Raw genomic sequence first — 19,629 nt, forward strand, 5'->3', positions numbered from 1 at the left:
TTTTCAGCAGGTGACATTGAATAGTGCTGAAAAACTTGCCACTCAGAGGCATCCCTAGGGTTGGTGTCACCCAGTGCGGTAAAACGTGTCACCCTTCCAGAGTTGGGTGGTCCCTGTCGTGCACACACAGCCTGGCTGGGCTCTTCCCCTCCCTGTGTCCCCATTGCACCTCCCGGAGTCCTGGAATGGTAGTTTATTTCTATTACAAGGGATGAACAAGATCCCTTGTGATAGCATGGGCCATGACAGTTCCTGTTTATGGAGAGATCTGGGGTCTATTAGACCCCAAATCTCTCCTCTGGCCTCTCAATGCATGTAATCAGACACAGATCATTCTGATCACTTGCATTGGGACTGCATGGTAGAGCCTGGTAAAGGCATTGGTGGCAGGAGGGGGAGGGACGCCCTTCCGCCGCCTGTAAAAGTAACCCAGTGGCTTGTAAGTCCCGGATTACTTTTATCTTGTGCAAAATGAGAGAGAAAGCGAGAGGGGGAGAGAGAGAGATGGGGGGGAAAGAGAGGGAGGGAGGAGAGAGAAGAAGAGGGGGGGGGGGTGAGGAGAGAGAGGGAGGGAGGGGGAAAAGAGAGAGGGAGGGGGAGAAGAGAGGAGAGAGGTAAAGGGGGGGAAGAAGAGAGGAATGGGGAAGAAGAGAGAGAGGGGGGAAGAAGAGAGGAGAGGGAAGAAGAGAGAGAAGGGGGGAAGAAGAGAGGAGAGGGAAGAAGAGAGAGAGAGAGTAGGGAAGAAGAGAGGATAGGGGGGAATAGAGAGAGGGGTAAGAAGAGAGAGGCAGAAAGAAGACAGAGAGAGAGAGGGGGGAAAGAGAGAGAGAGAGAGAGAGAGAGGGGGGAGACGAGAGAGGGGGGAAGAAGAGAGGGGGGAGGAGAGGGGGGAAGGAAAAAGAGAGAGGAGGGGGGGAGAGAGAGATGGAGACTCTATTTGACAAGTATTGGAGCACTTATCTGGGGTCCGTAGTGTCTGTGGCTGCACTGATACCTGACATGCAGTGATGGTCTCCTCTCCTGCACCCCCTGTTCATGGTCAGCTGACCTCTAGGCTCCGCCCTCTGGCCCTATGCAGTGAAAGGAATAGATGGCCGCAGAGAGGCCAGGTGGACAGAGCATAGTTGCGATGGTCAGTCCCTACCTGGGCTTCCTGCCAGATCTTAACAAAGTCAGTGGGTACAGCAGGGAATCAGCGCTCCGGGAAGGCACAGAGAGGGTAAGACAGTCTGCTTGCCATTAATTCAGGATGGCATAAGCCGAGCCCACCTTCCTTGCTCAAGACTTGCTGAGCCCGCCCCCCTGCCTAAACCCTGCCTTCCGCCTGAGCCTGCCTCCCGCCCGAGCCAGCCTCCCGCCTGAGCCATGCCAAGCTCTCCCGACCTGCCAAGCCCTGGTCCCTTGTCCCTTCTGCCCCTGGGTGTCACCCCATGCAATTGGTGTCACCCGGTGCGGCTCGCAACCCCTGCACCCACCTAGGGACGCCACTACTGCCAGTGATATGAGCAGAGGACATATCTTACAATGGTAGTCTTGGAGAGTTATGATATTTCAGAAGGTGTTTGAATTTACCCCTTGTAACTGGAATAGTAAAAACTATTTTTGGAAAAATTCCAATTTAAGGCAAGAAAATTTTTAAGTCCGTAACGACTTCAAACTCAACCCCAGCCAAAAGGAAACATTTTTCGTTTTGGATAGCACTGGGAAAAATTTTTAAATATCTGCTTGCTTTAAATACTGTCTGTGTCCTGACAAAGGAGATTTGTCTTCTCTTTCTGTTCTGGTACCCATTCCTTGGCCAGGAAGTGAGAGGAAATCTTACTTACATGGTGAAGCAAATGAAAATTATTCAACAAATAGTTTTAAACCTTCCATACTCCTGCTCTGTGTGTCACCCATCAAATAGACAGGAAATGAAGATTCACCCTAATTTCCGGATTTGTCTTGTACATGTCATTGCTGTAACATGAACTGAGTTTAAACATTTTTTGTTTCTCTGCTTTTACAATAATTGAACAGTATGGGTTTTTTTCTACTTGTTTTCATTTCTATTTCCTATTTGCACAGTGAGAAGCATTTAGCTTGCATTTGGCATTGTATTTAATAAAGGTCAAAAATCCATATCAATGTTGTTGAATTAATTTTCTTCAAGTAAAACTTGGTGTTAGCCATTGTTTTCAGTTTGTTTATATGTTCTATTGATTTAAAGTCAAAACTCTATGTAAATTATTGTTATAGAGGTTGAAATCACCATGAAAAATTATATAACAGAGTATAAAAATGTTCATTATGAATGCAGTTAACCTGTAAATTGCACACTGAAATTTTGAAAGCAATATCAATACACTTTTGTAACATTTACAGATTTTTGTTAAATATATTTAAACTGTTTTGATAATTGAAAGTACAATACATAGGTACGGAAGCATGTCTAATTTTCTTTCTAGGCAGGATTCTGTTCCCTCCACAATATGGTTTTTAATATTACTAGCTATATTATCAATACCAGTATTATATTATTAGATGTCTGCAGGAGTGTATCCTTTTTTAAAAAAAATGGATAGAGTAAGCAAGGATTAGAACCCCTGTCAAGTTTTTCATTGCTGTCTTTATGCCCACTGATGACATTCATTTTATTTGTCTTCCTGGCCACTATAATCATGACTCAAAGTGGGTGAAAATGTAAACTTTTTAGTTGTCACCAGGACAGGAAGAGAGGTGAAATCTTCCATAGGAACACTTGTTCAAGTGACAACAGTTAAGAGGGGATTTCCATCATTTTAGAGAGATTTCTTCTCACTTCCTGTTGAGTCTATAGGATATGAACTGAAAGGGAAATTCCTCCCACTGAGATACAGACAGGGGTTTTAACCATTACTTACTGCATCTGAAATAAAAAAAAATGGCTTTAGATATACACTATATTGCCAAAAGTATTGGGACCCCCCTCCAAATAATTGGATTCAGGTGTTCCAATTGCCTCCATGGCCACAGGTGTATAAAATCAAGCACCTAGACATGCAGACTGCTTCTACAAACATTTGTGAAAGAATGGGTCTCTCTCAGGAGCTCAGTGAATTCAAACGTGGTGCCGTGATAGGTTGCCACCTGTGCAGTAAGTCCATCTGTGAAATTTCCTTGCTAATAAATATTCAACGGTCAACTGTTAGTGGTATTATAACAAAGCAGAAGCAACTGGGAACAACAGCAACTCAGCCATGAAGTGGTAGGCCACATAAAATGACAGAGCGGGGTCAGCCCATGCTGAAGTGCGCCGAAGTTGCCAACTGTCTGCAGAGTCAATTGCTAAAGACCTCCAAACTTCGTGTGGCCTTCATATTAGCACAACAGTGCATAGAGAGCTTCATGGAATGGGTTTCCATGGACGAGCAGCTGCATCCAAGTGCAATGCAAAGTGTCAGATGCAGTGGTGTAAAGCATGCCACCACTGGACTCTAGAGTAGTGGAGACATGTTCTCTGGAGTGACAAATCATTCTTCTCTGTCTGGCAATGCAAGGAAGTGTCTGGGTTTGGTGATTGCCAGGAGAACGGTACTTGCCTGACTGCATTGTGCCAAGTGCAAAGTTTGGTGGAGGGGGAATTATGGTGTGGGGCTGGTTTTCAGGGGTTGAGCTTAGCCCCTTAGTTCCAGTGAAGAAAACTCTTAAGGTGTCAGCATACCAAGACATTTTTGACAATTTCATGTTCCCAACTTTATTGGAACAGTTTGGGGATGGCCCCTTCCTGTTCCAACATGACTGTGCACCCGTGCACAAAGCAAGGTGCTTAAAGGCTTCGGTGAGCGAGATTAGGGTAGAGGAACTTGACTGGCCATAACCTGATAGAACACCTTTGCAATGCATTAGAGCAGAGACTGCGAGCCAGGCCTTCTCATCCGACATCAGTGCCTGACCTCACAAATGGGCATCTGGAAGAATGGTCAAACATTCCCATAGACACACTCCTAAACCTTGTGGACAGCCTTCCCAGAAGAGTTGAAGATGTTATAACTCAATATTGAACCCTACGGACTAAGACCGGGATGCCATTAAAGTTCATGGGTGTGTAAAGGCAGGCGTCCCAATACTTTTGGCAATATAGTGTATTTTAATGCTGACATACGTGCGTCCATAATTTCTGTATTTTTTTAAACACTCACCCAGTGCATGTTTTGTTTATGGATCTGCTTTTAGTAAAGGAATAGCAAATCCAAAAAACTAATTTTGGATTTTAGTGAAAAGAAAAATTAAAAATTTAAGTATATTGAAAATATAGTTAAAATGTTACTAAACCCACAGCAGTAAAATCAGTCTGTATATGCAGTAAGGCATGCTTGTTATACTCACTGTGGAACCTAAGGGGTTAATCCTCCACATTGTGTTAAAAGGATGTTTGATCCTGTCTACTCTGATTCTCCCCTTCTTCTACTGTCCTCCATCCATCTGCTGAGAGAACAGAGCTGTGGGGGCAAGCTGCACATACTCTGTTTGGTGTGTATTGCTAGAGAGTTTTTTTTACTGGGAGAGTGCATGTGATCAGCACAGGGCCAATCAGCACTGTCCAGACAGAGGGTCAGGGGTCCTGCAGCCTCATAGGACAATCAGGGGAGAATGAAAACTCCTCCTAAAAGCTTTAACTAGTGCTCTGCTGGACACTGATAGAAGTCACAAGACTGCTCTAACTGCTGATGAGAAAAGGTATTTAGCAGTTTATATTTACTAAAATAATCACATTCCCATGTTCTGTGTAATGTGGGGCACAAGATATAGTGACTGCCGGGTCCTGGCTTTAGTAACACTTTTTAAATTAGATAAAACAAATATTATTTTTACAAGTAGACCCGTAAATCTTAAATGTTTGTTTCTTTATAGTCAAGGTGAATGCTGGTCTAAGACCTATGTCACACTAGTGGTCCTGTGGCAGGATAACTAAGAGAGCCTTTTTCATCGCTCCTGTGCTGGCCAAATCAGTGCTGTTTCATTCCATTACTGCTCCTTTTCTGGATCACAAGATTCAGCAGTGTTTTCACCATAGGAGCAGGTGACTGCTTCTTTTAGCAATGCTTTTGCTGCCAAGTTATTAAGATATGGGCCATAGAGAAAAACTCCTGTCAGAGCTCTTAGTAAGCATTCTCAAACTTATTTCTAAAAATAAGAGAAAAGAAATCAGAAAAAACTGGAGTGTATGCCTATACTGACCAATCAGGTTTCAATTTTTATCCCCAGAATAAAACAGGAGATAACCATGGACACGCAATACATTGTGATGTGCTAGGTTACAAAAATGCTTTAGGGACGTTTTTTGTTTATTGTCATGCATTTACAACCCATTCTAATTTAATGGGCATCCTTAAAGTGTAACTAAAGGCAAAACTTTTTTTGTCAGTTTGGATAGCATAAAGGAGTGTTATACCCCATTTGTTTTTGTTTTTTTTCACACCTGCGCACATTTTATGCTACAGTAATTGCACAAGGCAATGGCTGTTAATCTCCAAGTAAAAGAGACAAGTGATTGAGAGTAAAAAAATGTAGTAACAGATTCTGCATCCAATGTTGGCAATGCTGTGAGATTGTCATAAGTCAGTCTACAAATGAGCCCTTTATACTGCACTCGTGGCAATTTGCAGCCAATAGGAAACCATTTCATATACAAACATATTTTTTTTTTATGTAATATTTGGTTGTAATGCCCAAACCTGTACTATTTATACCTGAGTGTTAAAGCAGGAATTTTTGTATGGATAAAGAGTCAGTCACAAATACCTCAACAATGAGGTTACAAACACTTGCTTCTACCACAGAAGAAGCTATAAGACTTGTGATGATGAATGCAATGGTGTGGATTTGTGAGAATGGAGGTGCACCACAGACAAAGAGTGACAACAGCACTAGAGGAGTTGACAAGGGTATACAATCATCAGTCTATCATGCAGTGTCCTAGTGCACAGGGATTGGGGCCTGCAGACAACACACTTCTGGGATGACTGGGAATCAGTGCATGCGAGCTCTGGAGAAAGCTGCCAAGATGCTTGCGAACACCAAGTCTGGAGACTGTGCGGCATCTACTGCTGTATGAATCCCATGGCGTTGGAAATAGTCGACAAGTGGTGCAGTCATAGTGTGATAGGCCTCCAGCCTGGACTTCAGGGTAGCTTCATTATCATCAGAACATTTCACCAAAGGCTCACCAGTCACCTCATCTTTCATGTGTTCTTTAGGAGGATTGAACTCTTCATGGTATGATCGTCCACTTGTATCAACCTGCCACAGATCCTTCTTACAAGCAAAGAATTGTCTATACTAAATTCGATGACTGAATGAAGTTTTTCTTGATGCTTTTCAAGAAGTTCATCAAGCATTTCTGCTTGCTTGACAGTACGAGGAAATCCATCTAATAGGAATCCCTTCTTACATGGAGGGGTATCCAGGTTCTTTTCAATCAGTTCTACAACCATTTCATCACTGACCAGTTTTCCTGCATCCATTGTAGCTTTCAGACGTTTTCCCAGCTCTGATCCTGATGCAGCCCTAGCTCTTAATATATCTCCTGTGGCAAGGTGACAAATGCAATATTTTTCTGCTAGTTTCGGGGCCTGAGTCCCCTTGCCGGCTCTGGGTGGCACCAGAAGGATGACTCTAATACTGTCCATGATGGAACCGCTCTCTCTGTGCCCTCTCTAGGAGCTATATTTCACAATAAGCCTATACCCCATTTGTTTTTGCCATCTGTATCCCATAGGGGAGATTTCCTTTTTTTGTTCGTTTTGGATACAGTAATGGACAGTTGTAAAGCCTGTAGGGTTGTAATGCCTTTTTTTCCTTCTGCTTTCTGTTGGGGAGATTTCCCTTTTCCTGTCCCTGTCCCAGGGTTACAAGAACTAGCATCACTATTGGAAGATTTCCCCTCTATTACTGTTCTGGTGCCAACCCAAAATTTGGGATTTTCTTTTACTTTCCCTTTCGATGGTAACAGTAAACAGGACAAACATAGAGGGTGCATCTCCCTAATGAGGCGCATACAGCAGTAAAAACCTAAGAGGTGTTCTAATCCCACTTCACTCTATCCAAAACAAAAACTAAATAACTAATAATTAAAGAAAAAAATATATATATACAGTTGTGTTCAAAATAATAGCATTGTGTTGAAAAAAGTGAATAAAGCTCAAAATCCTTCTAATAGTTTTTATTTCCATACACACAAATGCAATGGGAACACTGAACATTCTATTCCAAATCAAAACATGAAAAAAATTATATCAAATTTGTGTTTTTCCTCTAAAAAAATTGAAGAAAAGTGAATATTAGACTGTTCAAAAAAAAAACAGTGTTTGTATTCTTCTTTACAAACTCAAACATTCACTATATAAACTGAAAAATGTTTGAAGATTTTGCTTTCCTTTGAGTCACTTAATTAATATTTAGTTGTATAAGCACTGTTTCTGAGAACTGCTGTACATCTGTGTTGCATTGAGTCAACCAACTTCTGGCACCTGTGAACAGGTATTCCAGCCCAGGATGATTGGACTACATTCCACAGTTCTTCTCTATTTCTTGGTTTTGCCTCAGAAACTGCATTTTTGATGTCACCCCACAAGTTTTCTATTGGATTAAGATCCGGGGATTGGGCTGGCCACTCCATAACGTCAATCTTGTTGGTCTGGAACCAAGATGTTGCATGTTTACTGGTGTGTTTGGGGTCGTTGTCTTGTTGGAATACCCATTTCAAGGGCATTTCCTCTTCAGCATAAGGCAGCATGACCTCTTCAAGTACTCTGATGTATTCAAACTGATCCATGATCCCTGGTATGCGATAAATAGGCCCAACACCGTAGTATGAGTGTCAAGGTCCTACCTTTCTTCAGAGCTTGTGCATCTCCATGAGCTGGCATCCATCTTGGTTTTCTGCAAAGCATGGTGGGAACCTTTATGCCTTCAGGCTTCTGCGGCTCCTCCTCAGAAGGGTGTGGTTGAGCACATTTAAACCTGCTGTCTGCAAGTGTGCTCTGCACTTGTGTCCTGTATGTTGCCCTGTTGCAAGCTCTTGTGTTGTTCCCATTGCTCTCCTGGTAACCGACTCGGCTTTGACAAGACTATTCTCTGTGTTAACCCTTTACCTGACCTCCTGTTGCTGAACCCGGCCCGTGACCTGAGTATTCTTTGCCTACCGTCTAGTACTGTCTGCTCCGTTGTTATTGACCCGGCTTGTCTGACTCTACTCGTGTTCCCATCTAGCTCCCACCAGCTGTACGCCATTGGCGGCAGTCGTTATCGCAGCTGGGGTCACTCGGGGGCCGCGACCTGGTCTCAGGCTGCGTCAACTCCATCCCCACCATCAGGGGCCCTGGTGAAGGGTAGCCTGGGGCTTAGACTCCGCGCCCTGAGGGACTCCGGTCTGTGGGTAGTGGCTGTCGTCAGTCGCAGCGTGACCGTACCATAGGCCTGCCTGCCCGTTCCAGCGTTCCTGCCCTGACAATGAGAAACATCCCCATATCATGATGCTTGCGCAACCATGCTTCACTGTCTTCACAGTGTACTGCGACTTGAATTCAGTGTTTGGGGTTCGTCTGACAAACTGTCTCCGGCCACTAGACCCAAAAAGAACAATCTTACTTTCATCAGTCCACAAAATGTTGCGCCATTTCTCTTTAGGCCAGTCAATGTGCTCTTTGGCAAATTGTAACCTCTTCAGCACATGTCTTTTTTTCAACAGTGGGACTTTGCCGGGGCTTCTTGCAGATAGCTTGGCTTCACATAGGCGTTTTCTAATTGTAACAGCACTCACAGGTAACTTTAGACCTTCTTTGATCTTCCTGGAGCTGATTATTGGCTGAGTCATTGCCATTTTGGCTATTCTTCTATCCATTCGAATGGTAGTTTTTAGCTTTCTTCCACGTCTTTCAGGTTTTGGTTGTCATTTTAAAGCATTTGCGATCATTGTAGCTGAGCAGCCTATCATTTTCTGCACTTCTTTATATGTTTTCCCCTCTCCAATCAACTTTTTAATCAAGGTACGCTGTTCTTCTGAACAATGTCTGGAACGACCCATTTTCCTCAGAATTTCAGAGAGAAATGCACTGTAACCAGCATGTACAACATTTGCTGCCTTCCTTCCTTAAATAACCTTTTTTTTCATAGATTCACAGTTTAACTTTTTTTTTTTAAAGTGTAAAATTTGTTTAATTCGTTATTTTAGCACTTTCAGTTTTCATTGTTTAACCCTTTTTCCCTTGTCTAACTGAAATTTCCTCCTTTACGAAACTGCAAAACTAGATTTTGAGAACAGAAATAGTTGCCTTATGCATTTAGCAAATTAAAAGTAATATACATATTGACTTTAGTGGTTTACCAGTTTTCCAAGTTACGAGCCATATACAGTACTAAATTCATGGTATCGGTGGGTTCTAAAGTGAAAACTCCAATGAAATTTTGCACAGTGTCTTTCTTGAGACATATGACCAAACCTTTTGTCCTGCTGGAGGGACCCTGCATGTTCCCAAATGTTAAATGACCTGATGGCATTGGTAACTTTTATGCACAAATAGAAAACATGGGTGTGCCAGCAATCCATTTTCTTGCAGGTTTGCTCCAGCTCCTCCATTTTTCTTCTCAGCTAATAAAATCTGCTTTCCTGATCCTCTAGTTACTGGTCTATAGATATCCTAAAGTGAAAGCATCCAAACCAGCACAACGTGAAGCCTATAGATACATGTTAACAGCTATTACCCATTTACCACTTCTGAATGTTCACTGCCGTAGGCCCCTCTGGCAGGCAAAAGATGCAGACGTCTGTGATGCCATCTAAATGGAACAAAATTGACATACACCATTTTGATCTATCACATTATATGCTAGGATGCAGTATGTGCAACATTTTTTTGTGGTTAAACCCTTTGATACAAAAAAAGCGTAGTATTAAAACATCACTGTGACTTGTTATATAATACTATGTGACATGTAAAATGTTAGGGAAACTTTACCTCCAGCAAAATACTTGTTTTGTTCATTGTACTATGAAACTCTGTGATTATGAAATGCCTTCTGCAGATTTACTTTCATTTACATAATATTATTCATGACAGACTATGTCACTGTCGGTAAATTGAAAGACACCAGTCTGACCTTTCCTTAAAATGCTGTCACTGGAAAATTTGGGATCATTTTGGATAATGTGTAGAATTATATTATAAAATACAGTTTATTTCCAGCTAGTGACAAAGCATTCATTATATTATGATGAATGGTAGCCTTTTGCCTTAGGGGAGGTTTGATATTGTGAAAAGAATTTGGAAATATCACTTAAAGGATTTGTATAGGCATGACCCAAATTATGTGCAAAACCTACCTTCTCTTTATTTACAGGATTTCACAGCATTGTGTTTCTCTTTTACCTTGTTCCTGTAGCATGAGAAGGCTTTTATCACCTCCTGTAATGTCTTCATCAGGCTTGTAAAATTTGTGCAGGGGCAACTGCCGGGAAGAGGGATCAACAAGATGCCCTAAGACATGGTTCCTATTGGCATAGGCATGTCTTCAGATCAACGTCTTCCATACAGTGGCACATTCAGGCAGGAAAGACAACAATGATAGGGAATTCTGTGCAGATGTAGTGTTATCATCTAAAATCATGATGGTAGGAACTCATCAAATTATTGGGTATTTTTCTGTATTTGAAGCATTTTTATGAGCCAAAACATGGGGAAATGAGCAGAGATTGACTGCATTTGTTTTTTTAAAACTGGAAAATCCATCTAAGACACATTTAACCACCTCTGAAAGGTTTTACCCCCTTCACAACCAGGTCAGTTTTCGCTATTCAGCATGGTGTTACTTTAACTGGCAATTGCTCATGCAACACTGTAACAAAATTAAATTTTTTGTATTCTTTTCACACAAATAAAGATTTGTTTTGGTGGTATTTAATCCCCACTGGGTTTTTTTATTTTTTCTATATAAACGACAAAAATTCATGGTAACAGTTGAATTCACTTTTGAATTAGCTGCCAAAGGATTTGTAGGTTTGGACAGCCATACTTGTATTAGCGACACCTTTGGGAAATAGTAAGATCAATGTTTCTTCATGAATTAGCATTGCTTATTAGGACAGTTCCCTACCTAGCAGTGGAATACATGTATTGTTGGCTCTGGGCTGTTTGCAATTCAGGGTCCTGACTGCCATATTTTTGTAAAGCGCAGTCCTGTGACATCCAGCAGCCTGGTCCACTTTTGTCCGAAGCTAGAAAGTAGATATTCACATGGCTTTGACAGGCCACATAATTGGGCTCTTCTTCCAGCTTTTTTAACAAATTCTATTTATGTTAATCAGATTCCAGAAGCCAGCAAAGGAATAAGCAGTTTTGTAAAACACTTCATTGTGCTTTATAAATGTGTTTGGTTTTTTGTCTGTTTTTTTAAAACATTCAAATGACGACAAAATGCCATACTTCTGCCTAATAAATGCCCTCCTTAATCTGGTAACACTAAAAATGACCTAACTAGGAGAAATATACAGCAGAAGGGGTAGAAGCATTTTGCTTTTTGTTGCTGAAATAGTATTTAGTTGACCTCATAAAAAATTGAGTAGGAGGAACAGCCATCATGGGAAGTGTCAAAGAAGAGATTTTGTCTCTAGAGTCCGTGAGAGACTCGAGATGGTAGTGTGTGACTCATTCCCCAAGCGTCATTCTACAATTGTTTTAGAGCACAACTTTTGGATGGATTAACCTTTAATCAACACATTAACAAAATCTGGTGAGACAACATAAAGCTAAGTCAGTTTAGCTTTGTATCTGTATTACAGGTTATAGTTCATTCTACAGGCAGTTATAGATTGAAGATAAAATAATTAATCAGAGCTTTTAAATCCACTGTAAAGATAGGAATAACATATTTATGTTTTTATGAAATCACCCACGTTAGAAAGTTTGGTCATATATGACCATGTGATAGCAGGTGCACAGGAAACCTCCTCACAGTAGAGCCTTGTTCACACAGATTTGATTTGCATAGAATAGGAATAGTGATCTATCTTAAATCTAACTTCCAGAAAAACATAGATTATATGCTTGGTATACTGACAGTGTCCTTTGTTTAGTACTGAGGCTTCAGGACTCCCGAATGTTTTGCCGTGAAGTAACACTCCAGTAACGCTCCAGCAGCCCAGAGCATCAGGCACATTTATTTATTACTTCATTTGTGATATATGACTTAGGACCCTGTAGACAGATAAATAGTGAAGCACTTTCAATAAATAAATACCAAAACACCCAATACAAATAATAACTATGAGTTAAAATGGATGAAAATATAAATAATATAGACAATACAGAATTATGAATAATATAAATTCATGAGTAAGCTCCTAAACACAAATATGCAATAAATATTATAATCTCCCTTTAAAGTAGGTGCAATATTATTTCATTCATCATGAAACCATTAAAACAGTAAAATTGTGAACAATCAATAAATCATACCCTGTCCAATTTGTGTGCAATCTCAAATAAAATTTCTTCACAAATAAGACAGTTTTTAATATGCACCCCATGCACACACAGATGCTCTTCGCCACGTTTTATGGGTGTCTGCTCTCCTCATCTGTAGGGCCCCCACTGCAATAAAAGGAATTCAACTGCGCTGTATTTAAATATAAATGTCACTCCTCTCCAGTTCTCCTCTTTAAGTGGTTAAACAACTCCTAGGTCAAAAGAATATATATGGGAAGCAGAAAAACAAACTGATAGTGTAGATTGCTAATCCAATTTTATTAATAAAGAATAAAATTGCACTCACATATCAGCAGATAAAATAGGCATTTCTCAAAACATTTCCAAAGATGGAGTTCAAACTCCGCCCAACATGATGACATAACCACTCTCCTGTTGCGTTGCGCTGTGATTGCCTTTCTCAAAGGCTCAATCCTTCTGTCCCGGACTCGGTCTCCCAACTTGTTTTGAATAACAGTTCGGAACAGCTAACAGTCCCAATTGAAGCAACTCACAGTTCTGTCCACTGCTGAGAGGCACTTTGCGAAATTATAAACTATACTTTCGATTAGATATGTGCACTTCGGTGTTACCATATACAGAGGTTCCTGTAATAAATAGCAGAAGTGTTATAAAGGGGACCTAGATTGTTTTTAGCTTTATTATTGGTACAAATTACTATCAACTTCTGTATATTTACTAGTCATTGAAACATTATATATATTGTATAATGATTTAAGCAATAAAATAAAAAATATTTATAAAACATTCATGATCACTTCAGTCTACCTCAATAAAGACGAATTACTACCATATGGCAAATAGAAGATTAACCAACTATATAATGATACCTTTCAAAGAATCCCTGAAATTAGTTAATTTACTTTATACATCCTAAATAGAACCGTAAACAGTGCAGAGTTATGAAGTGCATCAATCAGAGTAATACTTGTGCCAGAATTATTTAATGCCGAGTACATAGCTAAAGTGTATGTAGACTTTAAAGTGGGCCTTTCCCCCTTTTCACAAAAAAAGCACATTAACATGCAGCTCTGCATACTGATATGAAATAATCTTCCATCCAGTGGTTACACAAACAGTTTTTGCTTTTACTCACAATAAGGCTGGCCATACATTAACCTTTTTTTTTCAACCAGCAGGCATGGATGGGGGAATCAATCTCACTGTGCTATTATGTTCTGACAGTGGGACTTCCCATCATAATACAGTGGTGAGTGCTGCTGGCTATAGCTGGCTGCACTGATCATTTGAAAAAAAAAAAAACAACAGGCTGGTTGCACAGAAGTCCATAGGTAGATTGACTTCTGAACAATAAGCCGGCACATACATGGATCAAAATGCAGCTGGTCCCTGCTAAATTTTGATCCATGTATGGCTTCCCTTACTTTTTTTTTCACTTCCTAGTTAAGTGAGGCACTGGTGATGTAACCCTCACAGATATATCCTGGGAAAGCTACATCAACAGTGCCTTCTACATCAGATGATGTGCACTCTTAAATGTCTCAGGAGAAAGAGCAAGAAATCCATAGAATAAAGGGAGATGTATTCTTCTGCCCTTGTTTAAAATGGCGCACCATTTAAACAGTAACCCTGGCAGATATGCTGGGTTATCAAAAAGTGGATCCAATTAAGTGTATGGGGATTTGAGGGCAAATAGTTGGCAAGAGATGCCCCATAGATGTAGTGAGTGCAGAAGGGATGGGCATAATATTTCTCTGCATTGTTTTGACGGCAACCACTTCAAGAGGTCTATGGCATGAAGGGTAGCTTCCTGAGATCCACGGTTTATAAGATAAGGGTCCAATCAGAAGATAACAGATCATACTACATCTCAATAATGGTATAAACACAATGTACAGAAAAAACAACAGGACTTTCTAGGTATGGCCCATCAGCAGATTCTTCTCGCAAAATGTGTAGAAAAATCACTCTACTTTATTAGTACATAAGAGTACCTAAATAAAAACATTGATACAAGATATAAAATTACTTCAAATAACATATCCTTAACACCCATGGAAAGGCTATATCAAGAACCAGTAGATGCACATCGCCATGGTAGTCTACAATGATAGATCGGTTGTCATAGAGACTCGGAGAATACCAATGCATTCAGTTTATAGTCTACCTAGTATTTATATTCAGCTTACTTCCTGATGCTGTTAGGAGAAAACTATATTGGTGTACCACCTATTTATCTGTTGGTGAGCCCTTTTGCTAGGTCTCCCCCATTGATGTCTTGAGAGCTTAAGGGTGTCCGCACACCACATCTGGATTTTTGATTTGCCAGTACCGCTATTTGGCTCCTCTTAAATGAATGATATACAGTATTTCACCTATCACCCAACTCCTGAAGAAACTTTGATGCAAAACATGTTGAGAGGGAAATGTTCTTGACCAAGTCAGCAGTTTTCAACATATTATTTATATTCACATATGTATATATTTATATTTGTAGAATACCATGATGCTTCTTGAAATAGCCTCTTTTGTATCATTGTTTTTATTTACATATTTATATGTACTCATAAAGAAGATGGTTTTATCTATTGTGTGAAAAGTCCTGTTACTTTTTCTGTACATTGTGTTTATGATATTCAAGGTTTATCCAATTTTATTTATAGACTGTAAACAAAGTTGTGACAGTGTTTATTGGATATGGAATACATTTCTGACATTTGGGTAAGTTGGTCTGTCTTGTAGTATTTCAGGAGGTTTGGCACCCCCAATCCAGCTGACAATCTCAGGGCATATAAGCTCATGTGGGTCAAACTATATCCTGTAGAGCTGCTGATAAATTTTAGTATGCAAGATTGTAATTTTTTTAGTTTGGGGGAGATTTTGATAGTAATGCTCTAAAGCAGTGGTTCTCAACCTTTCTAATGCCGCGACCCCTTAATACAGTTCCTCATGTTGTGGTGACCCCCAACCATAAAATTATTTTCGTTGCTACTTCATAACTGTAATTTTGCAGTGGGAGGAGTAGTGCCACGTCACTGGTGTCAGTGGGAGGAATAGTGCCACGTCACTGGTGTCAGTGGGAGGAATAGTGCCACGTCATTGGTGTCAGTGGGAGGAATAGTGCCTCATCATTGGTGTCAGTGGGAGGAATAGTGCCCCATCACTGATGTCAATGGGAGGAATAGTGCCCCATCATTGGTATCAGTGGTAGGAATAGTGCCCCATCATTGGTGTCAGTGGTAGGAATAGTGCCCCATCATTGGTGTCAGTGGTAGGAATAGTGCCCCGTCATAGGTGTCAGTGGGGGGAATAGTGCCCCGTCATTGGTGTCAGTGGGAGGAATAGTGCCACGTCATTGGTGTCAGTGGGAGGAATAGTGTCCCATCACTGATGTCAATGGGAGGAATAGTGCCCCATCATTGGTATCAGTGGTAGGAATAGTGCCCCATCATTGGTGTCAGTGGGGGGAATAGTGCCCCATCATAGGTGTCAGTGGGGGGAATAGTGCCCCATCGTAGGTGTCAGTGGGGGGAATAGTGCCCCATCGTTGGTGTCAGTGGGGGGAGGAATAGTGACCCATCGTTGGTGTCAGTGGGGGGAGGAATAGTGCCCCATCGTTGGTGTCAGTGGGGGGAGGAATAGTGCCCCATCGTTGGTGTCAGTGGGGGGAGGAATAGTGCCCCATCGTTGGTGTCAGTGGGGGGAGGAATAGTGCCCCATCATTGGTGTCAGTGGGGGGAGGAATAGTGCCCCATCGTTGGTGTCAATGGGAGGAATAGTGCCCCATCATAGGTGTCAGTGGGGGGAATAGTGCCCCATCATTGGTGTCAGTGGGAGGAATAGTGCCCCCATCATTGGTGTCAGTGGGAGGAATAGTGCCCCATCGTTGGTATCAGAGGGAAGTATAGTGCCCCATCGTTGGTATCAGAGGGAAGTATAGTGCCCCATCGTTGGTGTCAGTGGGAGGAATAGTGCCCCATCGTTGGTGTCAGTGGGAGGAATAGTGCCCCATCGTTGGTGTCAGTGGGAGGAATAGTGCCCCATCGTTGGTGTCAGTGGGAGGAATAGTGCCCCATCGTTGGTATCAGTGGGAGGAATAGTGCCCCATCATTGGTGTCAGTGGGGGGAGGAATAGTGCCCCATCATTGGTAATAGTGACACCAATGATTGGGCACTATTCCTCCCACTGACACCAATGATACTTACCTTGCTGACCCCTGCTCCAGCCTGGGCTCGCTCCCTCCCTCTCATATGGTACAAACACTTACCGGTCAGATGGCTTTCTTCTCCGGCCGCTCTCCTCCTCTTCACTCGCTCGATCTTCGCGGTGCCGCTCGGCTCCTCCTTTCCAAGCTCCACCTCCTCGCCGGTGATTGGCCGCCTGTGTGCCTCTCTTGAGCTACAGTTCCGGCGGCCAATCACCGACGAGGAAGGATTGATCCCGGGGGTGTGTCCAGATGACAGGGACGGCATGTCATCCCGCCCACACCTGGAGACGGATCAAGGAGTGGTGTCTCGGTTCCTAAGGCCATCGGAAATATGTGTTTTCCGATGGTCTTAGGCGACCCCTGGGAAAGTGTCGTTCGACCCCCAAAGGGGTCGCGACCCCCAGGTTGAGAACCGCTGCTCTAAAGTAACACATAACTTTTGGTAGCAAAGTCATTTTAGTGTAGCAATTTACCCATATATGAAAATATAATTTTTAAAGTGTTTTATTGATATGTGATTTCATCTGATAATCCAAATATATACAGTACATATATGCAAAAAGTAGCACCAGGTATGAAAATAAGTTAGCTACTTTTCACCAGAGGTTGTGAGCTGAAAGAGATTTGCACAGAATTTGTCATAAATCACCAATATCTTATCTATCTAACAAATTATAAAGGTAGTTTAAGGTGTGTACCCTATTCTTACTTATAGGAGATACTGTATGAGTCAGCTTGTTGGTTGCAGATGAGGTTATGCATAATTATGAACTTAAAATTTATCTATAGCCAAAACTTTTTTTGGTTTTGAGTAGAGTAGGGCAGGGGTCTCCAGAATGTGGAAGCAAAGGGCCAGTGTGCTGCCCTTCAGGCTTTTGGGGGCCAGACTGTGGCCAATGAGAGCAGAAAGTGCCCCATCATCATTACCCAATCATTGGCGTTAACGGGAGAAATAGTGCCCCATTGTTGATATCAATAACATGAATAGTGCCCCATTGATGGTGTCAGGGATGGAGTAGGGAATAGTTGAAACTGTCAATTTTTGTTTGCTGCCTGTATCCCATTAGGTGACAGAGTATCTTTAAACAACCAGTGTATTTACTGGAAGCATCCACATACTATTAATATGTAGAAATATCAATGCAGAACTCCATCAAAATGAAAACAAATATAAAAGTGAATAAACTATTAAAAGATAAAATGAAAAAAGCTGGTTTTGCAAAAATACGCACTTTCAATCGAGAGCTGTGAACCCTAGTACTTCTTTCCTGCCACAAGATATTTTCCATGTTAAAGGCTGATTGATGGTCAGCATCCATCAATCCACTTCCTTTAAACCCAGGCTGTCATTGACCTGCCTCCAGCCTGTGACTGAATAGAGAAGGAAAACAGTATTGTGACGAGTTCATCTCTCTTTCACGCTGCTTCCTTCTCCTCTCAGCATGCTCCTTTTAAGTACATAAACTGATTGGCTGCTTGTGCTGCATCTCCTTCTTCACGTCTGAGCTTTGCAGTATGGGGACTGTAAAAGGCTGATACCAGGTCAAATTCAGATGCTTGAACAGCTTGCATTTAAAAAAAACACACATATTTAATAACTTATTAATGATTACAGAGCTGCATTAATTTCTGTCTTTTACAGCTGCTTAGAGTTGAACTTTAATAGGAAATATTGCCTGCATATGTAGCAAGAAAAGGAACATAACATTTTTGTAAACATTAATACATGTTGATCTCATTAATTGCCTTAAGTTGATCACGTTCTAACATATATAAAAAACAAAGATTATGAGGCACATTTAATGTATTGCAAATGTCACCACAGCTCCCTGCAGTGCCTTATTGCTTTGCTTTGAGATGTAAATCTTAAAGTACATCTGTCTGCTCAATGAAAATACAAATCTCTAGTCACCATTTGTATACCATACACAGGGTTGACAGATCTTGTCATAAAGATCATTATCTCCTCCTTCTGTGTCTCTTCTAATGATGAGATGGTGCTGGTCAGCTGTCTTCATGTCACAAGTCACATTCCATTGTGTGGGATAAAGACCAAAGTGGCAGCAACAGCACAATGACAGCAGAAGGGTACTGATGATGATCTTTCTATCTCCTCTGCCCTAATTTTTCAGTGCTGTACAGTGTATAATGAATGTATAGAAAATGGGAAGGACAAATACAATGATTATCCGCTCTATTTGCTTTATCTAGCCATGCTCAATGTATGCCATTTCAAATATTCCTTTGGTATAAACTGTATACAATTATGTCAACCACATTAATGAGCAAATTAACTATTTATTGATGTTTGCTGCAATTTATTAATTTTCTAGATTTTTTTTGTAACTGACTTTCTTTTCACTTTAAAGAGTCTCTGTTACTGAGTCTCTTGTAAGCTCACCCCCAATCGCTTATACTCACCTTTGCCGTACTCTCCCACTGTTCCATCCGAGCTCAGAAAAATACCCACTGCTTTAATTTATAGGGAATCATGTGACCTCATCCAAGGATGCAGTTCTCCAACCTAAGTGGCCACTGGCCATGCTCAACCACTGTCACGTGAGGAATTACCTTAGATTATAAACTCTTTGAGGGCAGGGACTGATGTGAATGTACAATATATGTACAGTGTTGTGTATTTTGACAGCGCTATATAGATAACAGTAATACAATGTAATAAATATTAGGAGGTTGTCTTAAATCCTATGTAAATGTTGTCACTGCCTGATACATAATTTACACAGGACTTGGTTCCAATAGGGGAATGGTGCAGTGGAGGTAGGAGTTGGCATTGGTGAAGATGAGTATAAGTAGATCCAGGATGGGTGGGAGGGGGAGGGGTGATATTATGAGACCACTTTGACCTGAATATTTCTTATTTGTACTGTAAAATTAAAAAAGAAAAAGGAGACGGCCTGAAGAGGGAGCATGCATGCTCCAAGCGCGCGCCACCCCCC

At 41.3% G+C, this 19,629-nt stretch overlaps 1 protein-coding gene and 1 pseudogene across 1 annotated transcript in view; one reads left to right on the forward strand and one right to left on the reverse strand.

Annotated features, from left to right (window-relative positions):
• Nucleotides 1-19,629, forward strand: part of PDE11A (phosphodiesterase 11A) — a 717,642-nt gene that overhangs the window by 376,567 nt on the left and 321,446 nt on the right. The window lies entirely within an intron of this gene.
• Nucleotides 5,927-19,120, reverse strand: LOC149451580 (adenylate kinase 2, mitochondrial pseudogene; annotated as a pseudogene).

The sequence above is a fragment of the Staurois parvus genome, unplaced genomic scaffold (assembly GCF_062004578.1).
Source record: "Staurois parvus isolate SC_StPar_1 unplaced genomic scaffold, SC_StPar_1.0 ptg000530l, whole genome shotgun sequence".
In the NCBI taxonomy this organism is placed as follows: domain Eukaryota; kingdom Metazoa; phylum Chordata; class Amphibia; order Anura; family Ranidae; genus Staurois; species Staurois parvus.